This window comes from Sparus aurata, chromosome 3, assembly GCF_900880675.1.
Source record: "Sparus aurata chromosome 3, fSpaAur1.1, whole genome shotgun sequence".
Classification (NCBI taxonomy): domain Eukaryota; kingdom Metazoa; phylum Chordata; class Actinopteri; order Spariformes; family Sparidae; genus Sparus; species Sparus aurata.
In genome coordinates, this window is record NC_044189.1 from 21,629,757 (window position 1) to 21,653,519 (window position 23,763).

A 23,763-nucleotide genomic window follows, 5' to 3' on the forward strand; every position below is an offset into this window, starting at 1 on the left:
CTCCTCAGTCCTAAGCTAGTGCACAGATTAAAAAGAAACGGTACAGTTTGTTCACCGAGCTCCAGGCCAGGGTAAAGGACAATATTACAGTAGTATTACTTATTATTAGGACTCGGGGGGGGTCCTGACTTTCTCTGAAGCCGCAGCAGGAATTTCTGTGTTTTTGCCCTGATGAATTCAGCCCTCTGTATGTGAAATTTCAGACGTTGTTGATGCATCTATACCCGAACACATCTGTATCTTTGGCTGATGATGTTGAGGTGGGCGTGGTGTGTATTCAGAATGTGCACAGGGGTGGGGCAGTGGATATGTAGAGTAGGTTTGGCTCAATTCTGGTTATTTGTCCTCCTCGTATATGTGATGTTAATCATCTCCCATCTCCTGTTGGCGTGGACTGCGACGTGTTTGGTGTGTTTTGAGCTCACTGAAAGCTCAAAATGTGTTTGGAAAGTACCACAGTGAAGGAATACTGCAGACCGACACATGGTGCTATCATTTTTCTGCCTTCTTTTCTCTCTCTTCATCCCCCTGTTGCTTCACTCTGTCCATCCACTGTGACGCCGCTGGCAAGCGACGCCGCATTCCATTGTAACGACATCCCTCCATCGCGAAAGAGAAAGAGGAGAAATAGCTATGACTCTGAGTCCTCAGGTATCCCGCATGACGAACCAACAGAGAGACAGAAGGAGAGGAGCAAAAAATGAAAAAGGGGTAGTAAAAAAAAACAAAGAGAGAGACAGAGAGGAGCGCATTAGTGGGGCTTATAAAAACAAAAGAGAAGATTCCAAAATGCATGCTTCGCCGAGGAGATACATTTTTCGTTCACATGTGTTTCAGCGCACCAACAGCAGGCTTTCTTTTCAGAGGAAGGAGGGAGAGGGAGAGAGAGAGAGAGAGAGGTGTGGAGTGAGAGAAAGAGAGGGGAGGGGGGAGAGAGAGTCTGGAAAAGACAGTGGGGCTGGAGTTCTGAAATCCAAAAACATTTGGCAGCATCCTTCGACTTCACTGGCTTACGGCAACGAAAACTGGATATGTACCTGCGTGTGTGCGTGCTGGTGCACGTGCAGCCACACATGCATGCTCCTAGGTGAATCTGTGCGAGCGTCGAGGTGTGTTACACAATCTTTTCGAGGGGAGCGGGTGAATGGATGCACAGTAAAGCGTGAACTCTCCCTCCTGGCACTGAGGTACAACAGGAGGGCTGCTGGTGCGCAGCAGCGTCTGCTTTACTGTTCAAAGACCTATTTGCTCATAAAGTTCAGGGCCTCTCATATAGATTTACTGTTTTCCAGTCCGTCTCTTGGTTTCTATTAAAGTACCTATAGGTCAGGAGATTTACGCCCCTCTCTGCTTTTACCGACATTGCTGGCCTTTTCCTTGGCATGTAACTTCCTGCTTGGCGCACCGGCGACACATTGTGCTGTAACCATGGCCACTGACTGGGCTCCTTTCACTTTGCCACTGGCGGTTACGAGCAAGTCGAGTGTGTTTGTGTGCGCGGTGCATTATTCAACCACAACTTACAGCCTCCAACCAGCTGCCAGTTCAGGCTTTTGATACAAAGTGTCTGAGCGTGACCGACCATACACAAACAACAGTCACGCTGAACGCACCGCGGCGCACACGGCAGACTTTATGCGCCTGTGCAAAACAAACACCTACATGGATTCAACCCTCCTCCTCTCTCACACACACACACGCACGTTTCAAACAGATGAACACATTCGCGCTGTCCGTTCGCCAAACCGCCCGCTCATATAGCGCCGAGACTCTCACGCCCCACTGCAGTTACTTTATAGGCCAGAACGTGTTGAAGTTGGGACTCCTTTAAGAGTTTGAAAATCTTTGAGCTCTGATGTCAAGGTGAGAGGAGGACTTTCTCTGCCGGTCTGTGAGAGTTCTGGCGGAGTTTCATCCTCATTAGAGGGAGTGGAAAGGAGACTCAGGTGTAAGAAACTCTACAGACTTTACTACCGACTCTCAGATCAGTCTTCTCTCAGAGACCTGTCACTCCTGCTTCACCACTGAGACGCAGGTAGAGTGTAATAATACAATAACCACAACTGCATAAACAAGCTGTTCTCAGGGGATAATACGGTCTGCAGAAGTATAACAGCATGAAACTGTGTTGTCCTTTAAGAAGATCTGTCTCTCCTAACTAAGATGGCTTACCAAAACGACACAAAGCACCTTAAAAACTGAGGGAAAAGAGGATTATAACAGAAGATTCAGTCGCCACCTTGATGCTTGTTTCACACCTTTAACTTGGCTTGTAAAAAAGTCTCCACTTTGTTGCCACAAGGGGGCAGAACACCAGGCAGGTCGGCTCACTGTCGCACAGACACAAACACACAGGACAAAAAACTTCTGGCTGTATTTTCTGATACTACACTAAATTATCTCACAACGCTGGAGACAATCGGGGAGATTTCTCCTTCTCGTTAATGAGAGGCATCTCCTTTTAAAGACAAACCTCGTCTCTCCGTGATCCTCTTCAAGAAATAATGCATGCGTGTGATACTTGTATGCTTTTTACTCCCCTAATAGCCCATTAGTGCACGTATGTGTGTTGCTCTTGCATGTATGTGTGTGTGTGTGTGCGTGTGCACGTGAGTGTGTATTAAGAGTGCACATGTGCTTCTGTTGCTCTCAGTCTTAGGCCGCGGTGGCAGGAAATGAAGGAGAATGCCACTCATTCTCAAGGAAAAGTGAACGCCCACTTATTCCTTTTACTTCCCTGGAACCCAAACACCTTCAGAGAACACACACACACACACACACATGCACACGACGTTCCCTCATCTGTGCCTTTTGTTTCATACGTACTTCAGGAGGAAAGAGTGTGAAAACAGGCCTCTCCTTTAATGGCTTCAACAACAAAGACTGTGTTTTCATAAAGTGCTTTCCAGCCGGATGACCATGTCTGCAATTACAGCCACACACACACACACACACACACACACACACACACACACACACATGTACGCACACAAACTGTACATGCTAACTGGTGCCGCTGATAATCTGAATGAATAATTGCAGCGGTGGACGGTGGAAACAGAATACAGGCCCTGGTCTTAATCAGAGCTTGGAGCATAACATCCAAGATTAATAGGCTGGATTTGTTTTGCAGCTAAAAAGAGGGAGAGAAGAAAAAGACAGACGGAAGCATAATTCCGTGCGCAGACACATAAAGATTTGCATCTCTTCTCCTTTTACTTCCTCTCTCCTCGTGTGTTTATGCCTTTCCGAGCTTGTTTGTACATCCGCCGGTCGTCGTCTTGGCCTGGACGCGCCGCTGATATATGTGGAAGTCAGCCGGCTATATGGCAGATAGTGAATCTGCACAAACATACGGCCCTCCAGAGCGATCGAGCAGGGCGTTATTAATCGTAACGAAGGACGTTGCGTTGGCTCGCGACACAAGGACGGGGGAGGAACGCAACTGACAGTAGAGAGTTCTCTATTACGCTAATCCTGTTTTATCTGAGCTCAGATTTTGGCAGCTCAGCCTATTTATTTTTCCCTCTCTGTCACTCTCTAATTCGTTTGTCCGTCTGTGTTTATCCGTCTCCCACTTGCTCTTTCGTTCTCTCATGACTGTGCCTGGACCGGAGGGAGTTTTTCCACTGGGCTGGCAGCAGCAGGACGACAGAGAAAAGAGAGAGCGAGCAGTGGGGAGGCTTTGGCAGACGCCCCTTGTTATTTTTCCTCCGCCTCCCATTGACTCTGTCAGCAGTGGCTCAGTCTTAGCAGGGCCTCCGAGCTCACAGGGACTTGACAACATGCCCTCTTCGGCTCTCGGAGGGAACTTATCGCAGGCACGCTTCTGAGACAGAAGCAGGAGGAAGTGGCTTTCACCGTTGCCTTGCCACTTTTTCCACTTTCAACATTCCCCGTTCTTCCGACTCTGTCCCAGCTTTCTTTCCATCCTTTCCATAATTTTTTTGTTTTACTGGTGTAGACAAATCCTCTTGAATCACCCCCAATTCTTTAAAGGGCTCAATCTTGAAACCCCTGTGGTAAAGCAACCTTGTTCTCCAACGTCCGACATTGCTTTTAGTCAGTGAGGCCTGAACAAGGCGCGGTAACCCAAGCTGCGGACAAAACACGTATTGAGCAATGCTTCCTGGAGTCAGATCTATATTTTTCCAATGCTGCGCTGGAGTTCTTTGGGACGTGCGAGTGTTTTCAAAGAGAATCCAACAGGAACTAACAGCGGCGCTCATCCACCAACAGTGCTGTTCCTAGTTTATGGGATGTGATGTTTTGTATTCTGCCGCCGAGGCTTGAGTTTTCCCAGGTTCGGCAGGGAGGCGAGAGTTTCCCCGTGTCTCCGGAAGACGTGTGTGCTCTCCCCGTAAAGAAAGCCAAATGAAGATTGTTTGGTGTTTGTTGGGTCAGGTAGCTGTACAAATGAGCGTGTGTGTACAGTACATGTGGATAGGTTTATTTGACTCTGCTACCTCATTCATTGCCCCTCAGTTCACCGTCTGGCAAAAACTTAGATTGGGGCTTCCAAAAGCAGGACGTTGGGCCAGCTCTTAACAGGGGTCAGCACCTCAGTATAAAACTCCCATTATCCCCCTTTTCATCTTGTAACAGACGTGCTTCCCAAGCCAACTGTTTATTTTTATTATTTCACTTCAGATGCACGATGGATATATCTCTCTCTGGCGGGTCAGTATTGAGTAAGGGATTGGAAACAGCTCTACGGAGACCGTTCGAAAAGCTCCAGACTTTGTTTTTGTTCAGTCTGAGCTTGATTTAGACGTGTGCGTAGGTGTTCGTAAAAAGAGAAAGAGACTGGGGTTATTGTGGTGTTATGGTTCCCCCGGAGCAGGATAATAAAAAGCGTTTTATTTCACAGAGAGCCAGACTCTCTGGAATAGGAAATGGATGCTTACTAAGTGACACATGTATCGTAGCATATGCTCCCCCCAACCCAGCCAGATCTTCAGTAGCAGACAGACGACCTAATATCTGCAATATATCAGCCAGTTTGATACACCGTGTCTCATAGTTACTCTCGCAGCTGTTTAAGGAATAGTTTAAGAGATACCCTTGTGCTCTCTTACCAAGGTTGCACAAGACGACGTGTACAAGTACCTGAACCTCTGAGTTGCACTAATAAATAAGTAATAGTCCGGAACATAAAACCACAAGATGTTTGTTTATTTACACACATTTAAACTCATCAAACAACAACTATGTGAGGTTTAGAGGTGCTTGTTGGTGGATCCAGACTACACCTGTTCCCTCTGCTAGCCGGCTTAGCTTAGCACAAGGTAGCTTCATCTGTAGCAGACACACGTGAGTAGGGTATCAATCTTCTCGTCTAACTCTGGCCAAGAAAGCAAGTATTTTGCAAAATGTAGAGAGAAACTAAAATGAAGACGAAACCAAAAAACACACAAACATGTTTTTAATTATTATGCTAATTGCATAGCCACAGGTATTGTCATTATAAAATAACTGCAATGGAATTTAAAGTGTAAACATCAATGGTGTATTGATGGATTTTGTGGCCACTGGGGGGCAGCAGATCCGTCATTTTGTGATTAGCGCACATTTGCATTGCACATCCAGTGAACAGAACGACACTGAACATGAATCCTTTTCTATTTCTGTATATGTGCTATTAAAAACGTGTTTGTGTATGCATGATGGCTGCCTTGCATATCGGTGTGCACGTCCTCAGAAATTGATGCTACACGTCTGATTCAATAAGCAAATGAATGTGAGTGGCAGCGTTTGGCTAGTATGGGGATGTGTGACAGGGTCAGAGGTCAGTAACCAGTGGCAACAATGAGACAGTAAGCTAACGTGTACCATTCAGATGTATCCTCCAGTAACACAAGTAGCATAAACGCAAGTATGTGACTGAGTGCGTTCACGATGCATCCAGTTGTCTATGCAAACACACTTTGGAGTCCAACAGTCACTTTCCTTTTAGCTCTATTTTGGTCTCAACCAACTCCTGAGGGAAACCTGTGGCCAAAGGGTTAACTGACTGTGTAGGTGGTGGCATCCAACAGTGCCTTGATAAAAGCATTGTTGCTAAAAACAGCTAAAGTTAAGTTAATAAAATACAAAGGAGAGGAGCGAGAGTGATACAGTGAGTTGAGCATTTGAGCCAAATAAACCAAAACAAAGGTGCTGAAAGATGCTAAAACGCATAGTCATGTGGTCTACAATGTGATCCACAGTAGATGTAGAAATATAAGTGCAGAACGGTAATGTGATGCAGTCACTAGAACCTGATCCAAGATTTTGGTTTTATTGGTCCAGTTTGTCAGAGAGTTGATTTTTGGGTCTCATTACCAACTCGTCAAAAACTGATGTGTTGGGATTGTCTTCTGAGTCGGCCACCGTCCCAGAGTGTCAGTGTTTGACGAGTTGGAAATTCTTACCACCTCGGCTTCTAAAAGTTAACAGCAGGAGGTCGTGAAACCAACAATATGATGCCAGAAGCTTTCATGTCGGAGAAGAATTTGGTTTTGTAATGGAAATGCTGCTGAGCATGATGTGAGATGAAAAACACTTGAGACTGTCGATGATTCTGATGTCCTTTCACACATAAATCACTCTGCGGTCTCTCAGCAGCAGGTGACTACAGGTGCCCACCACATGGCCACGAACATGTGTGAGCGCTCCGTCTTCCAGCCTCAAACAAACTGGCACAGTTGCCACTTTCTGCCCAGATCAACACATTACATTAAGCTTGGCGCACAGTGGTCCTCAAAGAGATGGATTTAGGAGGACTTATCCCCTGCAGCGGACCACCCCCGGGGGTTTGAGTTGTTTGATTTTTTTTCTTCTTTTTTTTAAGTTGCAATCTTGTTCGCTGATATGTATTTACCGTGGCTCCAATCCCATGTGAAGACAGCAAATCTCAAAACGAATCAGACACAACACACAAACTTTTCCAGAGCCATTACGGTATCCCATGATTGTCCGATGCAGGGTGCTGCTGGCTCCCTCAGACTTTGTTTAAATGGTCTTGGCTTTGAGACTTAATCCTTTCTGTACAGACTTTGAGCCCATTGAGCAACATGTGTTTCATAATGCAACGCTCAGGGGCATTATGCAGCGTACAACACAGTCAGTCCTTCAAGGTTTTGTCCTAATCATTTCCTGTAATCAGCAGCAAAGTAGTGCAACGATAAAATGAAAAAGCGACTTTGTGCTCATTCCAGCTCGTTTGAGGTAAACGCTTTGTGAGCGCCGAGTGCATTCTACATCGTGTGTGTGTGTGTGTGTGTGTGTGTGTGTGTGAGTGTAAATACAGTTCTCTTGTTTCTGTTTATCCCTGCAATATATGTAAAGCTTCCTGGAGTTAGACAGTAGAGGCAACGCAGTCTGGCAGCATTCCTGTGCGCTCAAAGAAGCTTCTGAAGAAGAATTATTGTGTTTCATGCTCGCAAGACAGGAAGGGTGATTGCTTAGCCTCACAATTTTCGGAGGGATACAAGTGGAGTAGAGTTTCATGGAGCGCATTTGAGATGCCGGCCAGTGACGGCTAAGATAAACAAACATGAGGCTAACTGGCTGACAGCCGCTCTGTCACACATTTGCTCGGTTTTTGTCTGTCAATGTGAATTTTTGGGAGGTAACATAAGTGAGCGTGCAAGCGAGTGCGGTAAGATCTCTAATTTCAGTAAGTACAGTGATGACAAAAAGTATATTTTTGCTGATCAAAACCAATATTCAGTTCATACTGCTTCACCCAGATGGGTGGCACGAACAAGATTAGAGAGATCAGGGATCTTCTGCTGGCTGTAGGAACACAGCTGTAGAAGTGAGCGGTGTTATTAAAAACTGGGGAAGGTTCAAGGATTTACAAGGCTTGACTTCAAAAACATGGATGTTCCATAGATGATAGATTGCAGAATAAGCTGACAGAAACAGAACGTATTCGACCTAACCGTGCAAATCTGGGACAGCTTGGACGGTGCATGCGACAGAAGTAGAACCACTTCAGGGAGGATGTTCTTTGGACAATGAACAAAATACTTAATTAGAGAGGACTTCGAATCAATTACCGCTCGCTTTCATGTGGCTTGCAGATGGCTGCGTACTCTCTCTCCCCACTTTTCCTGCTCTTCCCGCCAGAAAAAAAAAAAAAAGAAGCCCTGTTGCGTTGCCTCATTGCTAATTTGAACCAGAGAAGTGGTCATTTCCTAACAGTGGGCCCCGGTCTGCTCCGCAAGCCGAACCGACAACCAGCCCAGCGGAGCCTGAGCTGGACTTCTCCCAAAGCTGGGCAGAAACCACACAAACCCGAGTCTTCCTGACATGTGGTGAAAGTGTGATAGGGATATGGGAAACTCCGGGGAAGGGTTAGGAGAGAGGGATGGCGATGGATCCGTTTGGAAGAGAAAGAGAGATCGAAAGTGGGACATGATGAAAAACGGGGATAGGAGAAAGTGGAAGGGGCGGTATTTGCGGGAAAGAAGCGAGGAGAGGTGAAAGCAGAGGAAGGATCCGTGGAAGGGTAGAAGAAGCAGAAAAGAGAAAATAAGGTTGGTCCGAGGAGCAGTCAGTTTGTTGCAACCATGTGGCGTCTTTGATCTGGCCGAGGATTTGAACCAGCGTCAACAGAAACATGCAGGGGCCGTCTGTTTTGCTCCCAGACACAGATCATTCCTCCATGAATTACTCTGCTTCAGTTCGCCGCAGCCTCTTTACTACTCCAATGTTTGTTTACCCTGTCGGGAACACTCGGCCCATTCCTCAAGTTGAGCAACAAGCTCAGTAATACCCCAGAACTCCTGCAATCAGCTAAACTTTCTACGCCGTTAATCTCTGGAGGGAAGCTGAAATCTGGGTAGTTTTGAAGATTTAATAGATAAATTTGAGTCCAACAGTGCTGCCTTTATATTCCGTAGTTTATTCAGTAACAGAGTCATTTCTCATTTAGTCCTGTAATACAGGATCCATTCATGCTGGTCCAGTCACTGTCCTCCATCGTATGGACCAGGGGTGTTTCTGTGACCCTTGTAGTCTGCGAGGAAGAGGGCGGGCTAACGAGGAGGCGGAGGAGGCGGAGAATGAGGATGCAGACATGTCCGCCAGATCATTACAGAGCGAGGATGTGTCCTGAATGCTGTGTCCCTGCAATACGACAGCCTGCTGATTCAAACCTCATGTTGGGAGCAGAAAGACAGTGAAAAGACAGTTGAGTTATTGGCTTGTTTGTGGGCAGACTGCAAAAACTGTCCCTCTGCAAAAAGGGCTTGAGTAGCGTTAAGAAATGTTGTTGCTGCAGTCAATACTTCAACATTAACAACGGGTCACATGACTACGTATAATGTCAAAGTGGTCGCAGGTACCACTGACACAGCCAAAGAGACATTTCCCTTGGTCCTGCCGGTCCCGTTGGGCATCTTTGGGCTCAGTCCCAGTTCTCTCATTGGTGTCTAGAATGTTTCCAATTTTATAGTCAATGCAAGAAGTGGTGCAATGAATTCTGGTAGCGCTGCGCGCTGGGAGACGGGGTCACCACCTCCTCACTTGCATGAAGTTGTCAAACATTTTCTTTGGTGTGACACGAACAACCCTCATGATGTCATCAGACATTCACTGATCATCTAGCTGCCATGAGAGAGCTGAAAAAAAAGACGCTCTTGAGGTGAATTATGGAGAATGCATTGATTACGACTTTTAATCAGTCTCTTTTTCTTGTCCTCGCCGAGACGAGCAATGCACAGACAGTCATCCACTCTCACTTGAAGACAATGACAAATCCAGACTGCATCAACACTTGCGGGGAATGTGCGCAGACCCCCTCCAAGTCAGCAGAGTACACACTAACAGTGCCCTAATGAATTGAGGGCCTTTCCCCTCGTGGGCTGTATACATGTGTGATCCGAAAACCAGGTTCGCTGACGTTTCTCTCTGTCTCCTGTCTCTTTCTCTTCCCATGCATAATTCTGTTGATCACAAATAACTTGCTGTTTCCTCTCGACTTGTGCTCGTTGAAAGGCATCTCCCAGTGAGCAGAAAGTGATGATAGCCAGATAGTCTTAGCACAGAGCTCTTCCCACAGACGGACAAAGCTCCCGTTGTGAAACACAGCACTACTGTGGTCCGATTGTGCTTCCTGGTTAGGGAGCCAAAGACTTTGAGACATTTGATTTTACAGCAATCGGAATGCAGCAGCTATGCTAGCATCGGAATCGATCGACTGAATCTTAAGACCCAGACCTCAGAAAATATCAGTGGACATTTAAGGTTCATATACCTGCAGAGACGTCAGCGGGACGAGGTCAATCGTGACGAGTGAAAAGTGTAAAAGAGAGAATAAATTAGGTTTTTTATTGCCACATTCAGTAAATACCTTTACTCAAGTATTGAATTTGAGCACTAGGTACTGAGGTAAACTGCATCAAAGTGGTGAGTTTTTAAATCGTAAAATTGTAAATCAAATAATAACAAAAAAAAAAAACACTGATTCTGATAATCAGAAATTCACAACGCTGACTATCAGGATGGTCGACCCCTAGTTTATGGAATATATACCATATTGGCCCGAATATAGGACGACCCTGATTATAAGATGACCCCTCTTTTCAAGACTAATCTTCAGAAAAACCAAAATTCGTCTCTCAATAACAAACTCACATACCTTCCTGTCAATCTCTTGGAAGCGGCCGCTTAAAGGGACCACGATAAGCTTTTCTCTTACTGTTAGCGTTTTCTGACGGTCTTTTTGGACCCGCCATCTTCGGACGTTACACTCCGTAACTCCATATTTCTTGGCTGGCTGACAGTTGTTTGGCACATGACTACTGCTAACAACCTGGCTACTGTCCTAAGCAGAAACGTCAACCGTAAAAAATCCAAATTTAACCTAGAAACTACTTGGTTGTTCCTGTGTTACCCGGGGATAGCGACCAGGGAGAACGATGCCTCTTCCTGTTTTGTTTACAAAATTAGTGACCTGCCCTAATATGTGTTTTTATCTGTTCAAACGTGGATGGTGTCATTCCTTCTGCAGCCATTACACTGTGCAGTCGGTATGACTGACGTCGTCTTCTGCCAGTTTCAGTACATTTAATTACTTTTTACTCAAGTACTATGTATGGGGGACTTTCACGTTTACCAAAGTCATATTTTAGAGACAGATTTCACTGTTTAAAGATTGTGTTGTTTGAATGTTGAGAAAAAAACATCCCACACGTCAACAACAGGTAATTTTCCGTAAGTGAGACCAGATGTCTTGAAAGTGACACCTTAAAAAAAAACAAAAAAACTCTGTCAATAACATCGCCGTCCAATATCCGCATTCCTGCTCGTGACAGGGTTGGAAAGAGAGCCATCATTTTGCAGATGTCCCATTAGAGTGCAATTCTTGGACTATAAATCACGCGTACATGCTGAGATACACACTGGTTGTTAAAGAACTATTGTGTGGTGCTACTATGGAGACCGAAACTCCTCAAAACAGAAGCCGAGCAGTGGAGTTTCTCACTGCTTGCCTTCCTATTCGATCGGCGATACATATCAAGTCGGAGCACAATTTTGAGGAAATGAACGGTGTGGATCGATTAATCTGCAAATCTCCTCCATGTGACGCTCCTCCTGCCTGCCCTCGTCCCTACCCATTACACCACTCAATACGATTATTCAGAGAGGAGGGGGGGGGAAGAAAAGCATTAGTTGTAACGCTGCCAGGGTCCAGTATTGTCCAAATAGTTCTCAAGCCCAGCCAGACACAACAGCATATTCACAGTCTCGGCTCTGTCTGTGGACTCACTTCAGTCTAGCACATTTTGATTCCCTCTTCGGCTGTGTCCTTTGGCATTTAGCTCAGATGCTGCCTCCATGTCTTTTCTGCCTATTGTCGAGGGATGACAGCGCAATTGTTCTTGTAAATCATCTGCACAACACATACGAGGCCTGTTCTCTAAGCGGATGCTGAAACTGTGTCTACATATTCTATAAGCTCCAGGGAGGAAGGAGCGCCTTCACGCCCCATTTGTTACCTCACATGCACTTCATCCTATGTCCTCCCTGCGTCGTCTCTCCCTCGGTCCATCATTCGCTCCACAGAGGGCGTCTGGAATGTGTCTGTAATCGCTTTCAGTGCATTTTTATGCAACAAGTGAGGAGACAGACGGCAAGACAAAGTGTCTACAGCGTGTGGGAGCATGCAGGGAGTCACGGACAGACAGAAAAAGAAATGGATGGTGACGTTTTGTTAGCTGAGAGAATTATCCGATCCACAGATATGAAAATTAAGGGTGGCCAGGGCTCAACGGCTTCCCCCCCCAAGTGTCTTAGAACAAAAAACATCTCTGTCCTGTTGACTTACGATGCTTTTGGAAACCCAGATGGAAGGGTTTTGTCTCCACTATCAGTCTAGACTCTATTTGTTTTCACATCTGCGCCTGTGCGATAAGCAAATTGTAGCCATTACCTTATGAGTGTGAGAGGTCAATTGTATTTTTTCCCCACGCTCTGGATAAAGAGGCAGAAAGAGGAAGAAGAAGAAGAAGGGGGGGGGGGGCTCACCAGCACAAAATGAGTGTGACCACTGTGGGAGACGTGGTGAACATCAAGAAGCGGGGATGGAGGGCCCGGGGGGGAGGAGGGGAGGAGGAGGAGGAGGAGGAGGAGGAGGGCTGGTCGGTTGGGTGAAAGAAATTTGGCATCGGTGATGGAAACGGCGTCTGGAGCCGGCACACACTCGCACATAAACACACACACACGCAGAGGACAGACACCAGCGGCCATCATTCAAACGGCATTTTAAGGGCCATTTAAGTCATTCCAATAAAAACTGCAGCCGTTATAATACGTTGTCCAGGGGAGACGGGGGGGGGGGGGGGGGGGGGGGAGAAAGTTATGGCACGGGCAGGCCGAGGGGTAGTAGAAAGGAAAATGCAGGAGAAGTGAGTCAGACAATGTTTGTTTTCAAGTCTGAACTTTGAATCTTTTTCATGTCATTCAGCCTCTGTGAGAGGGAGGCCAGCTCTCCACGTCTGGGAAAGTGATTCAGTGATAGCAGGGAGGTGTGAGGGGTTTATATTCCTGCCAGTCATATCAGCAATCAGTTAAGTCGAGCGATATTTCCCACAGGTGATGTTCTGTTGGCTTGAAGCCAGAGATGCAGCTTCGTCCACGGCTCCCAAAAAACGCTGAGCCCACGTCGGCATCTCGTTGCCAGGAGACTTTTCGTGGCAAGTTTGACCCCGTGATGCACTTTACTACCTTTTCACTTCCGCTAAAACAACACCTGAGGACGTTTAATCTACGATACCCTCCTCTTAAAACGTGCCAGTCCAGATCAGCACGTAACAGGAAAGCGAGTCGGGGGGTGGGGGGGCGGGGGAGAGTTTATCTGTCTGCCTCACGACCTTAAATCTCCATCCAAGGCCAACAACCGCAAATGCAGCGTTGCATTCCGACGACTGTTATTTCGGCATTATGTCTATTTGCACTGTTCTCAACTGAGGGCCTGTGAAAAGCCGTCTAAACACAGCTCTCTCATACCACGCGATCCTGGCCTGTGTTAGCATAGCCGAGTGAGTGCAAATATGGAGCAGGGCGATGGAGATGTCGGATGGCCGCTGCAGCATTATCTTATCTTTTGTCTGTCCCCGGAGTCAGCGTCTGAAGCATGGAAATCCTCACCATCTCTAGTGGCATCTAGAAAAGAATCCAGTGAGAAAATATCTCCTGTTTAATTTGGGTGAACTTGCCCTTTAAGCAGCCATATTCGGTGTTACACCGCATACAATGGATGGCCCGCACACATGTTCTTCGTACCCTGTAGAAACCGTTTAACTCCTCACCTAAATATATTCTTTGCTTCCACTTTTAGTCTCACACAGATCTGCATAATCCATAAACAGTATATGCACATGTGCACCCCCCACCTTCATAAATATTCTGAGGTTCAGACCGCAGAATATTTGTGAAGGTGGCCATTACCTCCGATTTACACCGCACGCATTACCTTGTTCTCATTCGCACACACCGACCGCATCATGCCCCACCTCCACCTCCGACACACGCAAAGTCGCGGTCGAAGCGCCGAGTCGACGTCTCCCGTCTCGTTTTGTTTTGCGCAGAAAACAAGGAAAAACACGTGCACACACACAAAGAGTGTTGGGGTTTTCACTCCTACCTCTCCGAAACCTAAGTAAACACGCCGGCGTCCAAACCATACAGAGTCGCGCTAAAGAGACGCGTCAGACGGGGCCCGGGGTTATGCTTTCTCAGCAGCGGATGAGTGATTTGAAAGGAAAGAGAGGTTTTGTGGGCAATTTACATACGCGGGGATGTGAGTCATATCGGGGTCGTTCATGGGCTGCAGGCAGCCATTCCCTCGGCTCTGAGTGGAATATCATATCTCTGCTGGATGGCCTTCTATCGCTCTTTTTTTCGGCTTAATATCACACTTGGAGGGGGGAGCATGAGAGGAAGATGTTTGCATTTGAAGACATACAAACCATTTCTATTGTGTGGCCTCAGAGCACAGACTTCAGATGCTGCTGCTGCTGCTGCTGCTGCTGCTGCCCTCCTCCCTCCACTCAGCGTTGCCCGCTAGCATGTTGTTGCTCAACTGGAAAACAATAGCAAAAGCCATCCATCTGGTTGCAGTTTGTATCCCGTGCCAGTTTGAGTGGGAGTCAGACCTCTGAGAGGCTTAAAACAACAACAGCTCGCGGTCGAGAAGACTGGTTGCATATTTCCAGCTACTGTAGCAATAAACACACTCACACGCAGACACATGCTGATACACAGAGAGACCCCAAGTGTGTGACTATTAAATTGATATAACTCTGAAATGTGGTGACTGATTACATTCAGGGGAATGGCAGAATGGACAGGTATTGAAAAGTCATTAAGATTATGGATTGTGTGGTGAGACGGGGGACGGGGGGGAGTATGACATGTACTGGGCCCGTGACAAGTGCAGCGGTGGAATGTCCCGGGGTGTTTTAATGGAGTTTGTCTCTCCACACCTGTGGAACTAATAGCAAGCCACTGAAGTCAGATGTCCTATGAAAATATTTGGTGGAATGAGAGAGAAAGGGGGGGAGGAAAGGGGTGAGGTGGATCAGTTCGAGGGTTCATACCTAAAGACAGGCGTGTAGTTTGGCTATCGCATAGGATTTCCATTAAACGCCAGGTTTGAGGAACAAGATAATTGCTCTAGCAGAGACTCCAGCCTGAACCCGTCTCCTTCTCTATCCCTGTTCCTCACTCTGGCACATGTGCTGCAGAAAAACAGAGTGTTTTCAGGCCGCTCAGCTTTGAATTAACACACGATTTTCTAAGCGTGTGTGTGTTTCATGTGGATGTGAACATTTTGTCACGGTTAGGAAAACACAAACATCACTATGCCAATGAGAATCCGCATATTTTAATTTTAATTGAAGAGTTCAAAGCAGTTTCATGCGTTGGGCAACATGTGCCCTCAGGGTGCCTGAAACCTTTTTTTTTTTTTTTTTTTTATAGCCGATTAAAAGTGCTTTTTGAAAAATGCATGGCTTTCAAGCTACAAACACATTTATTTTTTTTCTGCTTTCTGTTTTCAACCCGAGAACTGCGAAATGCTCACAGAAGGTTTTATGAGGTCAGTGAGGATAAGAAGCCAGAATGTGGTATGGAAATGGTCCTGCTAGTATTAAAGGATTGGTTGAGGCTTTCCACTGATGCGAACACTACCCGAGTTGCTCCCCTCGTCTTTCTTTGAAGTCGGCGATGGCAACAGTTATCACAAACGATGACGCTCCCAAGTCTCTTCGGGACAACTTGGGAGCGAGTTGTCTCGGTTAAACCCGGGACCGGGTCTTTACAGTGCAAAGTATGCATGCTATTTATATGCTTTTTATCATTCTGAATATCTACCAATGGGGTTAAATATTTTTCACATGCAGCTCGACTTGTTTTGACGAAGTCTCTTTGCTCACTTGTCATTTTATCCGACAGTCTGCCTTCAGCCGTGGCAGCGACATGGCTGCCAACGTCGGTCAGTCGGTCGGTCTACCGCTGAAATGTCCCATCAACTGTTGGATGGCGTGCCGTGACAGTCATGAGGCCTCGATCTGCTGACTTTTACTCTAACATGTCAGAGTTATTTAGGAATTTTCCAACATGTGCTTCATGACAAAGAGCTTGAAACAAACATGTATAATGTGTCCTAATGACATTCATATTCTTGTTCCCCCCCAGGATGGATTGTGAAAGCTTTGGTGATCCATCATCCACAACTAGTGCTTTCATTTGGTCATAAGCTTAATTTGTCCCATTCTTTGTTTTGTGACTAAATACTTGCAGAACCGTTGGCGTTCACATCAGCCCAACACATCCTCGCCCCCAGAACAACATGACTGTCTGTACCGGACCTTTGTTGTATGCTTGCAGTTTGGACAACGTATAGAAAAAACATTGTGATGTGGCTTACTGTGTTCCTTCAGGCTCTTGCTGGTAAGATATTAACACTGACGCTTTGGGATTATAGGTAGAATCAGCCGCCATCTAAATATGTTTCACAAGTTGGGAATGAGACTCAAAATCCAACTTTTTTACTGACAGGAGCTTTAAGTAACTTCAGTCTTGACTTTATCTTTGTTACCTAACTGAGTTACTTAAGTTATGTGATGCAACTTCATTTGACTTCCTCCTTTGCTGCCGTAATAACTACTACAGCCACTAGAGGTCATTAGAACGACGCCGTTGGTGAGCGATTAACAATCTGCCCTCGCAAATCTGTTAAAAACGCTGGTTGGCATTGTCATTGTAAGCACTGGCTTCTCAAAGCACCACTGTGCCTTGCGCACAGCTTCACAGAGCCACTAGCTTGGCCGTAGACCAGATGATGACGATGCATTCACCACTCACTTCCTCTCACTTAGTACGGACTTTCTGGAACCTCTTTTGCATCCTCGTGCCCTGTCATTGAGGAAAACCTAGAATGTGAAAAATGGAAAGTGCTTACTGTGTGAAAAAAATCTCCCATAATGTAGCCACTAGGACGTGTAAGTGTGTCTTCTGGGTGTCTGCTGTATGGAGTGGTGGTATGTCAGTGAGCCTGCTTTTAAAATTCCTCTCCCCAATTAGGGTAAAGCCGCTGACGACGTACCATAAATGGAAACGGGGGACGTTGTTTTGCATCATTTTTTTGGGAGAGACATCCTCCAATCATGATGACTGATAAAAAGCCGCATCTCTCGCTTGAGGCCAAGAAATGTGACCACAGTGTTTCAGTTTGACCTACAGAGACTCGACAAATATGAAGGACATGTCTCACATCTCTAGAAACATGCACATTGTAAAGAATCTACACAGACCAACTGAGGGTAACAAACATGTTCCTTTAAAGTGACTGACGTGGGATTCGACCCTCTGACCTTTCCGACTGCTTCCTAATTGTTGACATTTCCTCGGTGGCTGGGAGTCACAGTGCGCGCTCAGCTGGAAGCGAGAACGTGGTGATGGTCTGGTGGGTTTTGACTGACAGCTGCGTAGCAGGTGGGCAGATTCCGGGTGATACATGTAAAAAATGGAGGGCAGACTGGAGGGTTCAAAGGGAGGCTTATCTGTCGCTTGCTTTTACACTGCTATAGGGTCACATTCCTCCCAGACACGGACTGTTTGAATCCTGGTGGAAAATGTGATTGATTGAATAGCAGAGGAGTGATTGTGTCCCGCCAATGTACAGCTGTCATGTCGCATCGAGTATGCCAGCTCAGCGGATGAGAGGAAACAGAAGCGTAACTTTATTTCCCAGCCATCTTCGCTCACCAGAAGTGGGCAGGCGGAGGGCGAATAACTCCGTGGATCAAGCCCCGTCTGAAAGCCGTGGCCGAGTGCCGAGCTGCCCCATACCACGCAACTCTTAGCCCCTCACCCAGACTTTAATCTTCATCCCACTTTGATATCAAAGACAGCATCGCTAATGTGGGAGGAATGGAGGGAAAAGGGAGGAGGGAGAGGTAGCAAGGACGGGGAGGGGAGTAATGGGAGAATAATTGGGGAATATGGTTTCCAAAGCGGTGTTATTTTTTTATGAAGCTGAGAGACGTATTCAAGTCTGGAGATCAAACGGTGTGGTGCTTTTTATGTTCTCAGACCACAGTGAATGAAGGAGCTGAGGTTTCCCGCGGCGGCCTGCTCTGTGTCATCCGAGGAACCCGAGCAGCTTTCCCTTCTCCCTGTCTACATCTCTTTCCGTCTTTCTCTCTGCCGTCTGTCCCGGTGCTGCCATTAATCTGCTGCATCAGTTGCTGGATGTCGGTCTGGACTTCGCTTGGTTCAGTGGAAGACGTTCAAGTCCCTTAATCAGTCTGCAGATGATATCTTCTGCTCTGACAGTCGAAAAGGAAGACTGTTAAACCTGTCCGCCTCGTAGCCCGCTGCTACTACCTTTCCCCTCAGAATAGAATCAAAACGACTTTCTCAAGACTGAAGAGCTGAGTCACATTCTGAAGCTGTTAAAGTATCAGGTGTCTAACAGAACATAAAGTCTGCTGTGTGTACACTTTGACAGATCATTAACGAGGGTGTATCCCAGAGGAAAAGACACGTTTTCTCATCGATGATTTCACTCTACTTGGATGTAGATTGGAGGCATCTGCCTCGACAGGGCAAGACCACATAGTCAACTACATCTGAGTCACCGTTATCCGCTCCACTTGGCCCCGCCGCCTCCTCGCTCCACTTTGCACTTATTTGCCAACTGACAACTTGTAAACAAACTTGGTGAAAGAGGTCGCTCAACACCCACTTCTTCCTCATATCCCCTCTTCACCCCTGTCATTCCTCATTTTGGCGTGTCGGTCATTTAAGTTTGTTTGGAGTAAAAACATTCCCGCCCTTGGAGAGGGTTAGCTCACTGGAACGGCTGAATATGACTTTGTGAAGGTATACTTTTCACTCTGTCTTCTTTATTAATGTTCCATATTAGACCCTGCATGTGTCATGCTGCACAGGAGTTTTCCTGTGGCAGAAGGAATGTACAGTAATTAAGTTTTTTGTGCCTCCTTAAAGCTGCAGGAACAGGGTTTTTTTTAGGCCACTAGGGGGCAGTGGAATCGAGCTGTGAATTGATATAATATTATATTTCAAATGTGGCTAATTTGTTCACATCTATTAACACTATTTGCAATAGGAGGGAATCCCTAGGCAACGTAGTATACAAACTTAATATTTTAGCTGTTTGGTTCTGGGCCGGTAGCTTTATTACAGCTCTTCACTCAACGTTGAGTGTTTCAGCTGCGCCTGAAAGCACCACAAGGACTAAAGCCGATGGCCAGCTTGCCCATGTGTTCTGTGCTGGCGGGAAAGGAGACAACTCTTCATATCACAGGACGGCAGTCTTTTGTATTTATAAGGCAGATAAAGCGGCAAATATAGCAACTTCTTATCGAGAAAATGTACGATTGAAAGTTGCTAACTGCACTGGCACAGAGGCCAAGTGAGAATATCAGGAGAAACATCTCGAAATGGGTGAATTCATAGATTCTATGCTGACAGGTTTGAGGGGATAAGGGACTGATTTGCTAAGCTGAGCAACCAATCAAGTGATTTTCCGTCATCGACAGGTACTGCTGCTGATTCAACATGCTAAATCAGGCGAAAAGCTGCAACCAGGAGCCACAGATTCTCACTGACGGACCTGTCGCTGTCCATCGGCCAACCGTGATGTGACCAATATTTACTCCGTTTATCTTTGGTGTGTCTTGAGGGAAATATCCGTCTGTTAGCTTGCTAAACGCTTGACTTTACTCACCTTTGATGTCTCTTCTCAGGTTCAAATTAGCCACCTGCTACGGGGCCAGAAAAACCAAAACAGTGAGCTGAAAGTGACTTTAGGGTTGGGTGATATTTCTCGGTGGGTTCGTCGGCGTGAGTGACCCTTTCCACAAACAACCAGTGATGTGATCTGTCATAGATGGAAGACGTGACTACAGCAGCTTCAAACAGGAACATTTCAGACAAAACAGCTGCATGACGCAGATGTTTGAAAAGGTCAAAAGTGTTTTTGAGGAACACGTGCACCTTGTGCTGCCTGTACAGACAACAGCATCATCCTCCGTGTCGGCATTGATTTATTTGCTCTGGGTAGGCTTTGTTTAAGGAGCCTGGCCTCCCAGCGATGCTCTGTCCTCCCCCTCCGCTCCTCCACTGTCCAAGGATGTGTCTCATTCTCATGTCTGTGGTGTAAGTGTTATTCCTCTCTAACTCTCATATTCCTCCCACCAATCCTCCCGTCCCCTCCAGCTGCCAAGTGGAGACAAAGAAGCTGCTTCAGCCCTCCTTCGGTCTGGTGATCATCTAAGCGAAGGCCCATCAATCTAAACTCACTCCAGACTCTCAAGAATGTCCTCTTCTCCTGGCTGCCAGGTTGGAGATAAACACATTTCTGATCTTGAGAATCAGACCTTAATGAACCATTAGATGCATGTAAACTGACGTAGCCTCCGTCAGGCTTATCGCAAACTCCCAATTTGTGCACCGCTGTACCAGATGGATCCGATAAAAGACCCCACCATTCAAAAACACTGAGAAAATGCCTCGGTGTTTCCCTATTTCCACTTAATTTCACCCATTTGCAGCATAATGCATAATGAGCAGGTTATTATTGCGTCTAGCCTCGCAAAGGTTGAATGTGCCGTTTTACTGGCTCTTGGCAGCGCCGCAGGAATTCCATCAGGCAGGTGAACAAGGAAATGGAGTTCATTCAACACTACGCAATTATCTGAATGTTTGTTGTCATTAAAAAGCTCTTTTTTCGGTTTCTTTCCCCTCCTCCTTCCCGATGAACAGCGCTCAAACTTGACATTCTGGGGAGCGGACCAGACACTTTTACAGCCCATTAACTGTAAATTTGTCCAGATATTTTTTCTCTTTTTTTTGGTGTTTACAGTCGCAACAGATGTGCAAATAATTCCTTTTCACTACATTGGATCATACTCAGGATGTACAGTCTCTCATATTGGCCTGCAGACATCTTGAAGGGACTTAAAAAGTTAAAAAAAAACATTATATAAGGTTGAAGAAACGTTATGCAGCCGGCGTTCGGCCGCCCTCAGCTGTCCCAGACTGACAATGTCGACTCCCGCCGCCTTTGATCGTCGTCGTTATATCTTGTCTCGTAGCAACTGGGACATTCCACCGTGTGTCTCTGATCAACTCCTGATGACTGGGATGTGGAGATAAGAGAGAGAAGGATCTGGTTTTAATATAAAAAGGAGCACTGATGAAATCAATCACACAATAGGGAACAGGGAGTCACCCCGATCGCGATTAGTGTCAGGAGAGTGGAGGGGTGTTGACAGGACGGGTGGGGAGGTCAGAGGGAGAAGCAGTGTCAGGGGGAGAGGGAGACGGAGAGATGAGGGGGCGCGTCCTGCGTCGTAAGTTTTTTCAGGGAGGAAATATTGAGTTAACCCCCGTATCTGCGAGGCACGCTTCACCCGTCCTGCTCTGAGCTCGGACTGATTTATTCCTGCTCACCTACCTCCATCGCTCTGTGCTCCACTTTCTCCCTTTGGTTAAACAAGGCAGACGATGCACCCGACACAACAGATGAGAAGGAACATCCAGACAGTTGTAAATGTATTATAAAGGCCACTGTGAGTTGTTTTTGCGCCTTTATTTTCAACCAAACCGCCCATGTTTCTGCCAACAACTGATCATTTTAATACAGGTTTTATTCCCTAAGTTTAGTTCACTTCTAGGTTTAGGACCCTGCAAAAAAACATTTAGAGTACCTGGTTCTGGATCAGGTGAACACGCCTGGAAATTGTCCCAACTTCTAGTTAAAAATATCCAGTTTGTTGTCACAAATGCGTTTCATTGGTTGGTGGTTACAGATGTTGAAACTCTGTCTTGAACAGTGGTCTCTTGCTTGGCAGTTGAGCTGTCACACCACTCACATCTGGTCCGACTCCCGACATGAAAGCCAGCTCATATACACTTACTGTGAAGGTGATATGACACGTGATGTAGAAATGTTGATATGATACAAACGTGCACATTTTATTTGATCGGGGATTTGCAGAAACGCGCCGTGTTGTGTCGGCCCGGCTGCAGAGCTGCAGCATCTTTTCCTTTCTCCCTTCAGAGCACAATGCTCACGTATCGAAACAAAACAGAGTGCTTTTGACCAACCCGCCCGCCACCTGCCCCCGTCTCCTCTCCTTCCCTGATATTTAACAAACCCGCCTGCCGTACTGGATCACAAGCAAACAGCACGCACAATTTGTCTCCTGTCTAAAATCAAGACTATCTCACCTAATGACAATAAATAATCCCAAACTGATTTCAGATATTTTAATGACCGTGTTGGCGCTGGCTAGTGGGTTTTTCTTTGACTTTTCCTTTTGGCAGTTTATTGACGTAATATTGCCAAGTTTACATGTCGGCCTGTTTCTAATCGACTGACCTTGAGAACACGATGTACTTCCACGAGGAAATGTCTGTTATTACTTCTGTGAGGTAGCTGCTCACCGCGTTTGTATGTTGAGGGGTTATCGAATGAGTCAGAAACCTCAGGAGCTCATTCTCTTTTTAATATTATATTCTTTAAATGTGTAGTAGCCTATTTATTAATGGACATCTCTTGATAATTAAACCACGATATTATGTATTTATTTTTGGGGGAATGTAACTAAGTACATTCACTCAAGTCCTGTAATTAAGTACAATTCTGAGACACTTGTACTTTACTTTTATTTAAGTAGCCTATTAGTATTTAGATTTTCTGCTACTTTGTACTTTACTTTTACTCCACTACATTTATTTGATAACTTTAATTACTAGTTACTTTGCAGATCTAATTTGGAAATTAAGGTATTTTTATCGGCAATTGGGTTTAAAAACAAATAGATAATTCAGATAATCAGATCCAATAATCTGGCAACCTGATCACACCTGCAGATATGTGCATCATTTACTTTGATATCGGATAATTTAAAACTTTTCTCGAGTACTATTTCCTGCGGGTGCTTTTCAAGTAATATTTCAGACAATATCTTTACTTGAACTCAAGTATGAACTTTATATACTTTTCACCACACTGTTTATGAAGATCTGAAGCTTTTGATGACTGAATTAGATTTATTAAATGTACTTCTTTCCTTCAGCAGATCGATACCGAGCTGATATATAGATGCATCAGTGTGATGAGTGATTGCACTTCTACATACAGTATGTGTGTTCATGTATACTGCACGATATGTGTGTATGACTTATCTCGAACTCTATCAGACATCCAGCAGGAAGCAGATCGGGGTGTGTTTGCAGCCCTCCTCTCCCGAGTGTGTGACGCTCCCCGGAGCTCCTCACACTGTCTGGTCTGAGCGGTGCTGCTCTCTGGTGGCTCTTATAGCCGTCATGAGGCCTGGCGTGGGCCCACTGCACACTGCTCCAACGGGACGCCTCGCTCGGTCTCCTCACAGTTTTTACACGGCCTCGCGGGTGCACGTCAGCAGCCAAATAACTTCTTTTACGCGTTTCATACTAGAAAAGCAGAACGATGATGACGGCGCAGATGTAGCCACAGTAGAAGGCCCACACTCATATCAGGTGCTCGCTGCGCTGCTGTTTAAACAGCCTTACAGGAAGCTGTTTGGAAAAAAAAAAAAAGTCTTAAAAAAGGATTGCATTATGTGAGAAATAAGACTGGAGTCATCGTCTGCTGATGCCATGATGGCTCCTTTCTGTTCCTCTGAATCTTAAAGCTTCACAACAGAGATCTGCACACACATACACACTGTAACACACACGCACAGAGCCATG

General features: G+C 46.0%; 1 protein-coding gene across 1 annotated transcript in view; it reads left to right on the forward strand.

Annotated features, from left to right (window-relative positions):
• The window catches only part of col8a2 (collagen, type VIII, alpha 2), a 47,931-nt gene that overhangs the window by 965 nt on the left and 23,203 nt on the right, over window positions 1-23,763 (forward strand). The gene's annotated exons all lie outside the window — the stretch shown is intronic.